The sequence below is a fragment of the Gouania willdenowi genome, chromosome 9, assembly GCF_900634775.1.
Source record: "Gouania willdenowi chromosome 9, fGouWil2.1, whole genome shotgun sequence".
In the NCBI taxonomy this organism is placed as follows: Eukaryota; Metazoa; Chordata; class Actinopteri; order Blenniiformes; family Gobiesocidae; genus Gouania; species Gouania willdenowi.
The window spans coordinates 21,412,765-21,425,406 of NC_041052.1; the positions used below are offsets into that span (position 1 = coordinate 21,412,765).

A 12,642-nucleotide genomic window follows, 5' to 3' on the forward strand; every position below is an offset into this window, starting at 1 on the left:
TCTTGTATGTTCCTCTGGCAAACATCGTGCACAGGAAACAGTGCCCATAGTATGGCTAGGAGAAAGTGCGAGTGTGAGACAGAAAGGGTGAGTTGGCTCAGCACAGAAGAGGGTCCCAACAAGGCCAGAGCTGATTTGTAAAGAGCAGTATCGTAAAGAAATGTTCGACTTGTTGTTTGAGGTTAGGAGAACCTCATATTGGCTCATGCTTCGACTGACTACACAAATGATTACTCATATAAACCTTACAATGAGCTGTTCTCATTGTAGAAGCTGCACCTGCTCAAATCAAGGCCCCCGTCCTTTCCAGGAAAATGACAGCATAGGCTGTTAATTCAATCCGCTTAATAATAAAAGACTTTTTGTTTTTGCAATCTTCTTATGTTGAGAACAGTAATAAAGTGCTCAAAAGTGCTTGCATTTTTCTAGTTTTCATTTCCTTCTACAAGGGAAATGGTTAGTTTTACTTATGACATATTCTAAATTGTAGCCAAAATCAACACAAAACTAATCTTTTGTTTTCTGCTGATTTACGTTCTGAAAAACAGGAACCAGAGTTCAGAATGTATGAGTTGTGCAGTCTTAATGTAAATACAAAATGAACATATAAAGCTTGCAGAAATGATATACAGTATTATTACTGCAAATTAATCACACATTTTTTACTGTTTCCAAGGTCATTTGTGGCTATTTGTATTTTACCCACGCAGCAGTGTTAATTTTGTCTACTACATTTTTTTAAGTGACAATAATAGGATTAGGACTAATTAAAAAACACACGTGTGAGCGAAGACTATCAAAATATAATGATATTGTAGTTAACTAATAAAGACAAAACTATAATGTTCACATAGGATGAATTCCAAACAAAACTAAGTTTCTTTTTTGGATGGTGTCCAATCAAAACTACTTTTGTTGCGTGGGAGTCAGGACAAGCCAGTAAGTGATCCAATAGGAAGTTAGCTGATTTTGTTTGCAGACGTAACACGGTTCATGTGGTCTTACATTGATCACATCATATCTGTCTCTTTAGTGGACTAAAACTAGACTATAACAATAATGGTCCTGATGTCTACATTTTTTTTTTTTTTTTTTAATAAAAAATAAGTTGCATTTTAATCAAAACTAAAACTAAATCCAAATTTGCATTAAAAAATGAACACTGAACCAGATTTGTACCCCCCGTCAGAAGCAGTGAATGGAGGGGAACTAATCCTTTTAACCTACCTAATCATGCATGCTGCATACATTGTTGGTCCCATGCCTAAAACCTCTGTCTTGATCAGATGTATTAAAGCCGCTTTTTACCATGATGCTAACTAATGCAGGTTAGAGCCGACACACTTACACATCCTGTTCAGCTGTCAGTATATTTTACCCTTGATGGCCTGTTCGAATAAAAAAAAAAAACATCACACACCAATAGTGGATGAAATGAAATGAAAGATTTGCCTCCATTTCTACAAATGTATTCAAAATACACACAGTTGTTATACTGCAGTAAATGTACAGTAACCTAATTCATGTTATATGTCCTCAAAATGTAGAATTATTAATGAAGATGCTTTTTGGCCTAAAATTGCTATTCAAACAATTATGTACTTAGTTTCTTCCAACAAATGCATTCCACATTATTGTTTTGCCTCATAGCAAAGCACCTAAAAGACTAAAACCTTTCATTCCAGCAAAGGCCGTTATTGGTCACCGTCAATAAAAGCATAAAAGCATTTATTTCCCACGTTTGTCAAATTAACAGCGTACTCCATCTCCCATAGGACTTGTAAGGTTCATTAACCTTTTTGTGAAGTGGGACAGGTTTCCAGCAGTTACCATAACCTCTGCCTCACTCCTGCCTCAATTATAATAGAAGAATTAAACATCCAGCTATTCAAAACAGTAATGCTGCCTCTTAAATCCCTTTGTACCAGCTCTCAGTTGATAATGACTAAAGACACTGAATGAACTGTGGTTATCAACAGATGTAACAGTGGACAGAAGCAAATCAAACGACTACGTCCAACAGCTCTTGCCTGATATACACGCGCTGTTTTTGCTTGACTTCTTTCACTTTGTTCTCTCTAAATAATTTTTATGATTTAAATAAAGACACATGTAAATTAGGGTGAATCCTGCCTTACAGATGTCTGGAAATGTATTGCAGTCTACTAAAATGTGAACATCAGAGACTATTTTTAAAGTTTTCCTATCTTGCAGTGCATTAACCCACTTCTCAAAGTCAAAAAAACAGAATGACCTTAAACTAATTAGGTGGTCAATTACACGCCTATTAATTTCTTTTAATTTCTTAATAATTAGCTGATTGTGTGGGCAACAGAGTTCATTCTCTTGTCCACCTTCTTTACACACAAGCCCACTAGTTTTCAATTATTCCGTGTCACTGTTCTCAACCTTTTAATTCGCTGCTATTGACTGTTTAATAGGCTAAAATATTGTCCCCCTTGCCTTCTTATATCCTACCACCATGTAATTTAATAATCATGTTTTAATATGTTTGGCTTTATGTGTACGATGTGCCAGTACAAACCCCTGTAGCCATGGAGCAGCAAGGCCTCGCAGTGTGTGTGTGTGTGTTTGTTTTGTGATGCTACTCATAGACAAGCTCAGGCTGGGATTTTCCAGTGCCACCCCCGTCAGTAGGAAGCCCTGTTCGGGGACATGTCAGCGCCTTGTTTGCTGGTTGTGCTGATGAAGCTGGGGGTGGGGCGAGTGGGCAGCCTTGTTCAGGTTCCAGGATTCCCTTCAAATGAGTCAGCCAGCCCCCACTCAAACCGACTGTTACCTTGGGAACTCAGGCTTGGGTTTCCCTCAACAGTACTAAACTACAGACTCATCAGCACCCACAGAGAGAAGCTGTGAGGGAAGAAGCTCCCAGGTTGGATTAAACGAGCTGATGAAACCATGGTGACTTCTGCCCATATACTCTGCCCCGTTAGGCCTAATCTGCTCCCTGAGAATGAGATGACTGACCCAACACGGCCACTTTGTTGAGCTGGATTGGTAATGTATGCAGATTAAAGAGTAGAACACTGCGATAATGAGTTTGGATGGCTGGTTTCTTAAGTCAGTGGTTTGAGTAATGGTATCTCTTCCTAGTACTAATGAGCATGACCGAAAGAGTAGGTTTAGTATGTCACAGTGTGTCAGTGATGGCTGGAGTTCACTTAATAACTGGACTGTTTATGTTTCCAACTCAGGTTCATTACCAAAACCAAATGAGTTCTTCTGCTGAAGCCATTAGTCCAGCACGTTATTGTTAAGTGGGTTAATTTGTTGGTGCACTGAAGCAGATCAGGGCTGACTCCCCCACTGAATGCGACCCTCTCCTGGTAAAGCCATCCCACCTCGCTCAACGGATCCCCATTAGGTCTGTCCACCAGTCATCTGGCCTGTTAGGTTCACCAGTTTTATTCAGGAAGGGTAACAATTATGTCCTTTTTATAAAGTAGGTGTTGCAGCTTATTTAATTTGATAAATCATTTGTATCGCCACACAAGTGCTATTTGTGGTTTATTTTATTTAATGAAGTTTATACATTTTCATTTTTTCAAGTGTTAATTTAACCAGTAAAACTAATGAAAATTTCAATATTGATGGCCTTATACCTGTATCTCAATGCTGTGGACACTTTATAATGTGGTGGCTTTTTTGAGCACTATTGTTACCTTTGTGGAAAACGGGTTCAAATGAACAGAAACCATTATAGTCAAACAATTAGCTTGGGAGCAAAGTTGCTGTAAAGATGTCGTAAAATGCATATCAAGAGGCAGTTCTTTCAATCACCATTAATTTTGTTCATTTTCTTTGGTAGGAATCTAAAAAATATTTCAGACTCTAGACACAAGCCCCATTTGTTAACCTCTTCTTGTGTTGTGTTGCATTGCCACTCAACACAGCAATGCACGAAAATGTCAGCATCACTGGATTGTTTACAGTGGAGATGAAAACAAACGGTAACACTTCACTTGAAGTTTTGTACATAAGGCTGACATTACGCTGTCATTATTATGACATGACACCTGTCATTAGCATGAATAAGGTGTCATGAAGGCTCTCATTTAGCCTCATTCATTACCCTAATCCTAACCCTTCATTACCCTAACCTCTAACCTTACCAGATTTATCCACCTACCTCAAAAAATGCCAACATAGCTCCAAAGGTGTCATAATTTAGCGAACGACACTAAATGATAGCTTATTTAAGCTAATGACAGGTGTCATGTTGTAAAAATGACAGCGTAATGTCACCCTTCAAATAATAAAGTGTGATTGAACAAACCTTTTTCCTTTCTTTTTGGATTAAATTATGTTTGATTCATTGATGTATGAGGCATACACTATGATCTTATATAATAAAATTAAAAAATATCGGGGGTAGCAGCTTTAAAAATGTAAATATGAAATATTTTCACACTTTCTAAGGGTTTTTAAAGGTGTGACACCAACAAATGCAGATTTCTGTGACCGCAGAGTCTGTCTGCCAGGGTGTCCCAATTCGATATTGATATCGGATGTCGGTCCGATATCAGCCAGAAAACGAATATTGGATTTTGTTTATTGAAGGTTAAAATGATATAACCAATTGGTTAAACATAAATGGGTCAGTTTTTCTCATACGTACTGTTGCTGATTATTGTTCTCTGTTTGAGTGACATCACTTGATCAAGCCTTTTATAACATTCCACACTACAAAATAAGTAATAAAGATCTGTATAATTTGTGCTGATATCGTATCAATTTGATATCGGTATCAGACAATACGCAAGACTGCAATATCGGTTTTGTATCGGAAGTGAAAAAGTTGAATCAGGACGTCTCTAGTCATCAGTGTACATTTACTTTTCACTTTTTTTGGTACACATTACAATGTGAAACCCCTTTTCTTTAGAAATGTGGTGATGCTATTATTTAATTGAGATCTGATGACTTGGGTGGGTGATTGGGATACAATCAGCTCATCTTCATGTTTTAATCCCAGTGTCGAGGTGTGTTGTGCTGCCAGAAGTAGTGAATAAAGAAGTGTTACTATGTTTATAAAGGGTCAGTGATGTGACCTTATCACATCAAATGCCTAATTGTTACCTTATTATCTTCAACTGTTTAGAGCAGTCTCCAACCCTATAAACAAAAACTCATGACTGTCTGCTCTTTTATAGTTGCTGCCATGTGATTGGCTGATACCCTTGATTAATTTAAGTACATGTGCATGGTTTTCTGTAGCCGTGCCATAAGACCCTCCTGTACTCTGACTTGCACCTGACGGCTCAAGAGCACAAAGAATGAAATATTCTAAAAAAAAAAACTAAAAACAGCTTTACAGACTTAAAGCTTAAATACATTCAGGCATTTCAATTCTAACCTATAAGACCAGAGCTTATTAGTTGCTATTGGTTTGTCATTATTAGTGCTCCACTTTACTTCATTATTTGGGAAACATTGGCAGTGTGTCTAATTTTTCCTATATCCTTGTTTATGACCAAAACCTTCAAGGACTGCAAGAAAGAACAATATTTTCTGCATTATATTGTAAATTAAAACAAACATGCAGATCAATTTTCATGCATGCAAACAAAACTTACATGATCGATATATGAATAACAACCAAGTTTCACATTCCCAACTTTGTTGTTGATGAACTCCTTGAAATTTCAATTTTGTAGTGGATTGTGATGAACCGGTGACTCTCAGACTCTCTGCCAGGCAGTAGATGGACTGATTATAGATTGGGGGAATAGCAGAAAAACTATTCTTTGAGTTTATGAACTACAATAGTAAAGTCAATCAAATAAAACACACTATGCTTGAGAACATTGATCCTTTAAGATAATAAATTCCCATATTTGAGCAGTGATGCAAGTCTTTTGTCCACTTTAGGCTGAAAACAGTGTTTAACCTGCAACCTAGGTTCTCTTTGAAAGGTTCTCTTTGAAACGCAGGCTTTTAATTCACAATTACCCTGAAAATGAATGGGCTGATTACTAAAGCGAAGATGAGGGAGGTAGTCATGAGCACTTGGCTTGAGTGGAATAGGCATGGGGGGAGGGTTGGCTGTGGCAGTACAAGTCCAGCCTCAGAAATAGAGCTGTGAACACCATCTGTCATGCTCTCTCTCCCCGTCTGTTAGCCTGACTGCAAGGGAAAGGGAGAATGATGCTCTCAAAACTGCATTAGAAAGATGTGGGTGCTGATTGTCGTAGGTGTGGGTTTACAGGGTGTGCAAGGGAGGAGGGTGTTGTGGATACACAAGGAGTTGCATGACTAACTCTTGCTGACAAAGGGAAGCACTCACCCACACGGTGAAGGGGATGGCTGTTAGGCAAGTGGGTATTCCTGCTGAAAATGCTCCCCTGCACCCACTCACCACCTCCTTGTGGACTCCTACCTAGTGGTTCTTTTCGGAGGATTCCTGGCAGAAGTTTTTCGCCACTTTATCCAAACAAACTGCTCAACTGCAGCCCCGAGACTGAGAGAAGTTCATTATCCATGTATGAAAAAACACTCACATTCATATAGTGAGGAAGTTGACCCCTTTGACCTGTAGTTGTTCAAAGCTACTTAAATGCTGCAATGCTTGTTATATTGATTGCGATGGAGTCGTAGATTGCAAAGACTGTACGCGTGGTTTGTGGTTTGCCTATCTCTGAAAGAATTATTGTTTCACATCAGTGATGGTTTTGTTTTACTTCAAACAGAGAAACAGATTTCTTACAGCAAACGTTGGTGGTTTAGGTGTCGTGTTCAAATGTAACCCGGGGGGGGGGGAGATCAACTGCATTGCTTCTCTCAATATTGTTAAAATTATTCATTGCTCATGTTGTGTAGGTTGTTCAGATCTTTTTTCGTCTTTGAGTCAGAGGTTGAAGTAGTCAGTGAAACATGAAGGCAGGCAATGCCACAGTGAACATGAGAGAGGAAGAATGGCTGATTCCCAACACTGTGCGAGGTTACGCAAAACCCACATTTTCTTCCTTTAAACAGAACTGGCTCCTGGGTATAGCGCGGACAAAGTGAGATGTAGTTTGTGGGATTTATTAGTTTAAACCTGGTGAGAAGGCATTAATAGGTGTGTAATCATTTTTGGTAATGGATTTGTGTATCTTAGGTTCACGCAGCTCTTTTTGGGGGTTGTCCTTAACGGTATCCCCTGTATAAAACTCCCTCTGAGCCCCATGAATGTCTGTTGTGTTTGGACCACAGGCTTTTGATTTGAAAGGTGTCTGTTGCAGTGCTGGTGGAGCAGAGACTAGAGCTTGGTATACAAGCTCGAGTTTGTTTAATTGTGGTTGTATCCCATCTTCCGTTACACCGATCTGTTTTTAAGAATTGGCCTAAGAATTCAAGCTGGTGTCACAATTGATTTAATTCAGTCAACTGCTGAGTCATCGATTTATTCCTCTTCTATACATACTTATCCTGTACAGGGGGTCTGCGGTTGCCTGTTTCAGTTCAAACAAGGTATAAGGCAAAGTACATTCTGGACATATAACCAAGAGATTAACATACTTCTTCAAAATGGGAGGAAAACCATAGTGCAAGCATGGGGAGAACAATCTCCAATCTAAAAGTCAAACCCAGGGTCTTATTAATGTGAGACTGAAGTGTTGTGTTCTAATCCTTGAAATATTTGGAGATAATGTTGTAGATAATTAGCATCAATATATTATCAATAAGAAAACCTAATATTTAGTACTTGGTTTCTTAAGTTTTTTGGGGGTTTTTTAGGATGAAAGGTAATTATAGTGGGCTACGGTAAAAATTTGATTTTTTGACATGACAGTTTTTAGTTTTATTTACCCTTTTTTTTTTTTTTTTTACTAAAATGGGTTTTAGCTCTTGGTCTGTGTATGTGTCAATATTGGCTACATAGCTATGTCACAAACTATTGTGTTCTTTGACATTGCTCTGATGTAATCTAGCGTTGAATCCATGATTGAAAATTTAGATTCAACTTGATACTGAACATATCGAAACTCATAACAGAAAGGGTTTCACTCTTTATTGTTCATTTCAAAAATTAGTTTTTATTACATTTCACTAAAACAGGATAAATCAATAAAAAATGCATTTTCTTTTAAAATCATAAGCATTAATCTTCCATACAAAACAAAAACCACACACATTTGAAAAGGGACATTATGCTATCTCCATATACAAAGACTGTATCAAATTGTACAGACAGTTTTTTTTTCTGTCACTAATACGTCATATAAATCACATTTTACTAAAGATAAAGGTATTTAATTGTTGAAAAGTAAGATGAATATAAACCAGACATGTTATTGTATTTAAATTGTCTTCTCAGTCTTCAGCGCTCACACATCTCAGTGTTAGTCATCAACATGTCAAAAAAAAAAAAAAAATACACATACGTACTAAACCTGTATGCTGAACCCATCTTAATAAACATAATTAACGCAGCAAGTGGCTGTCAATCACTGAGTGGCCTGAGCGCCTCACACTGTGTCACACCCCCACAACCAAGTCCCACAGGGAGGCCTCCAACAATGTGAGAATGTCCTGTAAATTAGTGTGAGCGAGTCCTCCTGACCAACAGTCAACGTTTACATTCAGTGATCTGAGTGCCGCCCTGCCCCATGATACCAGCTCTGCTGTGCAACAGATCAACCATTACACGCACTCAACTGTGTTTGACTACTGATTGTATGTTCACTCTGCATATCATTGACTTGTCTTTTTCTATGTGGTTAAACTCCGGCATTGAATTAATTTTCTCTTGTTTGTATTGTATGTTTTAAAATGAAATTAACAGGGCAAAGGGTGCTAAGAGCGATGCACTGGATCCAGGCTTAATGATATGGGAAAGTGTTGCATGCAGAAATGTTGACTAACTGTTGCTATGGTGATGGGTTTGGATCCCGCAGGCTGCAGGACTCTTGCTATTTCTATTTCTAAATAAAGCTCTTTTTTTTCGCACTGATCTCTAGATGAGGACTCTCACAGTTGAGACTAATCTTCTGAGTTTCACCAGTCAGTGTAAACACAACCAATGCTTACTGCTGAGCATCACAAACAGCAGTTAGAGGATTACAGATAAGAAGACAGACAATAGAGAACACATGTTTTACTACTGCAAAAATTGTCAGTGCAGAGAGAGGGAAAATATTTTGGTTAAGAAGTGCATCTGCTTGACAGCCACTTTTTATGCAGTTTTACAGATTGTAAGACTGTGGGTTTAAGCTGGCATTATGGTGTGCATTATGATTATTTCCAAGCCACATTTTTTGTGTTGCACCTGTGGCGCTATTATAGATCAAACTCTGCAAAATTACTTCAACCTTCCTTTTTGGTGATAAGACCTCAAGTGACATGATAAACATGGTAACTAATCCTGTTATTCTAACGTTAACATTCATGTTGATGATGAAAAAAACAGCCTAAATAAAGGATTTACCTCACTATTAGATTCAATCGGCTTTACACAAAATGTAAACAAACCAAGCTCATTATCTTAATCATGCCCTGGACCTTGTTCGAACATATGGTTTAGATATTGATCACCTGACAATATATCCTCAAATCCTATTCTGTCAGATAATTTTTTTGTTATCCTTTGAATTTAGAAAATCAGCTTCCTTAAACTCTGGGAGAAGAATGCACGATAGTAGATCACTGTCTGAAAAAGCTGTAGCTAGATTTAAAGATTTAGTTCCATCACTGCTTACCTCTGATCCACATGATACCTCAACAGAGAGTAGCTATCGATGTCTTACGACAAAGAAAATAGATGATCTTGTCAACAGTGCAATGTTGTCACTGCACACAGCTCTGGATGCTGTTGCTCCGTTTAAAAAGAAGACGTTATGTCATAAGAGGGTCATTCCCTGGTATAATTTTGAATTGGATCTTTCAAAACAGGCGTTGTGAAATTTGGAATGGAAGTGGCTCTCTTCAAACAAGATAGAAGTTCATTTTTCCTGGAGAAAGAGTTTGTTAGCTTATAAAAAAAAGCTCTTTGCAAAGCTAGAACTTCCTATTACTCAACTTTATTAGAGGAAAACAAGAATAATCCTCAGTTATTATTCAACACTAGCCAGGCTCACCAAAAGCCACAGCTCTGTTGAACCTTCTATTCCTGTCAACCTTAGCAGTGATAACATCATCAACTTCTTTACTGATAAAGTTCTAACAATTAGAAACAAAGCTAATGTGTTTTGTTCAATACACCTCAGAGATAAGATATCAGAGCAAATAGTGTCTCTGGATGGCATTATTATGTCACCCAGCACCACAGTAAAAAATGTAGGTGTTATCTTTGATACTGACTTATCTTTTAACTCTCATATTAAGTAAATCTCAAGGACAGCCTTCTTCCACCTCCGTAATATCTCTAAAATCAGGAATATCTTGGCCCAGAGTGATGCTGAAAAATGACACACGTGTAAAAACACTGGCTCTGATTGGCTACCATGAAACATGACGCCGCCTTAGCCAATCATAGTCGCTCACCTTGTTTTTAACCCACCTCCTCACTACTATGTAGCAGGGGTGTTTTCGGATAACAGTTTATTCAATCAATGCATGTAACGCTCTGCATTTAACATTTAGTAACGTTAACTGCATTGTAACGGCGTAAAAAGTAATTAGTTAGATTACCCCGTTACTGAAAAAAAAAATGCAGTTACCTAACGCCATTATTTTAAACGCCATTATTCCAAACACTGGTTGTAATTAGCGCTATATAAATGTAATTGAATTGAAATTGAATTAATAAAATAAGAAAACTCAGGTGTATGTTTTGATCCAGACTGTGCATGCACTTTTCCAGGCAACTAGTAAAGAAGGATTGATTTTAATGGCCTTGCTTCTCAATACATGACATACATACATACTAATGAGTTGTACACCAGATAGAACTCTCAGGTTTACAGTCTACGTCTACAACTGTTTCACATTTACTGTCCAAGGCAGGGGAGGCTGCTTTCTGTTTTTACGCTCCGAGTAAATGGAATGCCCTTCCTGCAGATCTGAGAGGGTCTCCTACATTAAACACTTTTAAAAGCAAATTGAAAAAAATCTACTTTTTGCATCACTTGAAGGTCTGATTTTGATGCCTGCTTTCAGTGTGTGTTTGTTTGTGTGTATGTTGTGTGATCTACTTAATGTGGATAAATTCTATGTACATGCTTTTGTTCTGAATTTGTGTATTGTATTTTCGATTTGTAAGTGATCATTCAGGTGACTTGTCTTTGACTGTGAAACACATTGTGTAGCCTCGTGCATGAAATGTGCTGTATAAATAAAGCTTGATTTGAGTTGATAAAGAAGACACAAGCAAACTGTTAGTGATGTTTAGGTTTTTCCATCTTAATATGATCTTAAAAAATTAGAAATGCCTCCCCGAAACTATTAGACATGGAGACAATGTCCTGCCTGTCTTTTGTCCAAGTTTTCTGCCTGTTCACACACTACCTTTCTCCACCTGTGGAGGGAGCCTGTGTGCAGAGAAGCAGGACATAAATAGGTGCTGAGAGCACATACTCTGTGGCGGGGACTTCCACGCTTACCTCAAGTGGGTTTTGGGCCATTTCACAGACAACATATTTAGTCCTTTTCCACCCACTCAAGGATGCAGCCATCCTGCGTTAAATAGCCGAGTCTATTAAACAAACATGCCTGTGTGCAATTTACAGTATGAAGTGCCAGACTGTGTGCTTCCTGAGGATGAGGTGGTTTTAACCAGACAAACATACAGTGGAAAAAAAATATCTTCACTTCAGGTTCCCTGATCTTTGTTTCTAGGCAACAGATTAATATACAATTATAATATGGGATATTGGAAATGCTTCACGTGGTTTAATTTAGTTAGGCAGTGTCTTTTGTCTGGGAACTGTCTAATGTCGGTAGATATTAATATACCAATATATTTACTTGCGGCTCTTACAGAAAGTACCCTGAAGTTTGGGAGTTTCTCTAGTTTTCTACACAGAGCTAACAAAAAATGTGATCTGCATTTGAAACACTACTGCCAAACACATTGGGCTTAACCTATTGGCTCATAGGTACGTCTTAATGTCTGTTTTGAACACAAGTGATTTGACTTACTTGTGTCTTTGTTGCAGACGTTATCAATCTTTGAAACATGTAATTATTTAACATGTAACATTTATACTAAATTACTAACATCTTTCTCTACATATTGTAGTTGATCCTTTGTCTTGAATCTATAGCTGCAGAAATCTCAGGCCTTCTGTTATATTGCATCCTGCGTCTCTTGCAAAGGAACGACTCCTAAACCAAGTGAATGTAGCATTTTGTTGCACAAAAAAAAATATGTATGGGAAGAGTAGTCTGATGTTGTAATTATTAATTTATTTTTCTAAATACATCCGCGGTCTCTGAGTGAGCCCCAAAATCCATTAAAAACTTTTTTTTTTTTGTTTGTTTTGTTTTGTTTTTTACAGGGTAAATCTCTCCGAAAAGGACAAATAAGAGGAAAGACCCTTACTGGTAAGTGGAGTTTTTTGTTCTATTTTGTACAGCTATGATATAATATTTCTTACACAATTATTCCAAAACAACACAACCACATGCACACTGTCGTGTAAACCAATGATTCTCAACAAATTTGGAAATCACCCTTTCAACATCAAGCCATGGCCCAAA

The 12,642-nt window shown here is 37.7% G+C and overlaps 1 protein-coding gene across 2 annotated transcripts in view; it reads left to right on the forward strand.

The window, feature by feature from the left end:
• The window catches only part of egr3 (early growth response 3), a 79,147-nt gene that overhangs the window by 44,375 nt on the left and 22,130 nt on the right, over positions 1 to 12,642 (forward strand). For both annotated transcript variants that reach the window (XM_028457227.1, XM_028457226.1), the window contains one exon: positions 12,441 to 12,486. The gene's annotated coding sequence lies outside the window, so the exon portion shown is untranslated. The remainder of the gene's footprint in view (positions 1 to 12,440; positions 12,487 to 12,642) is intronic.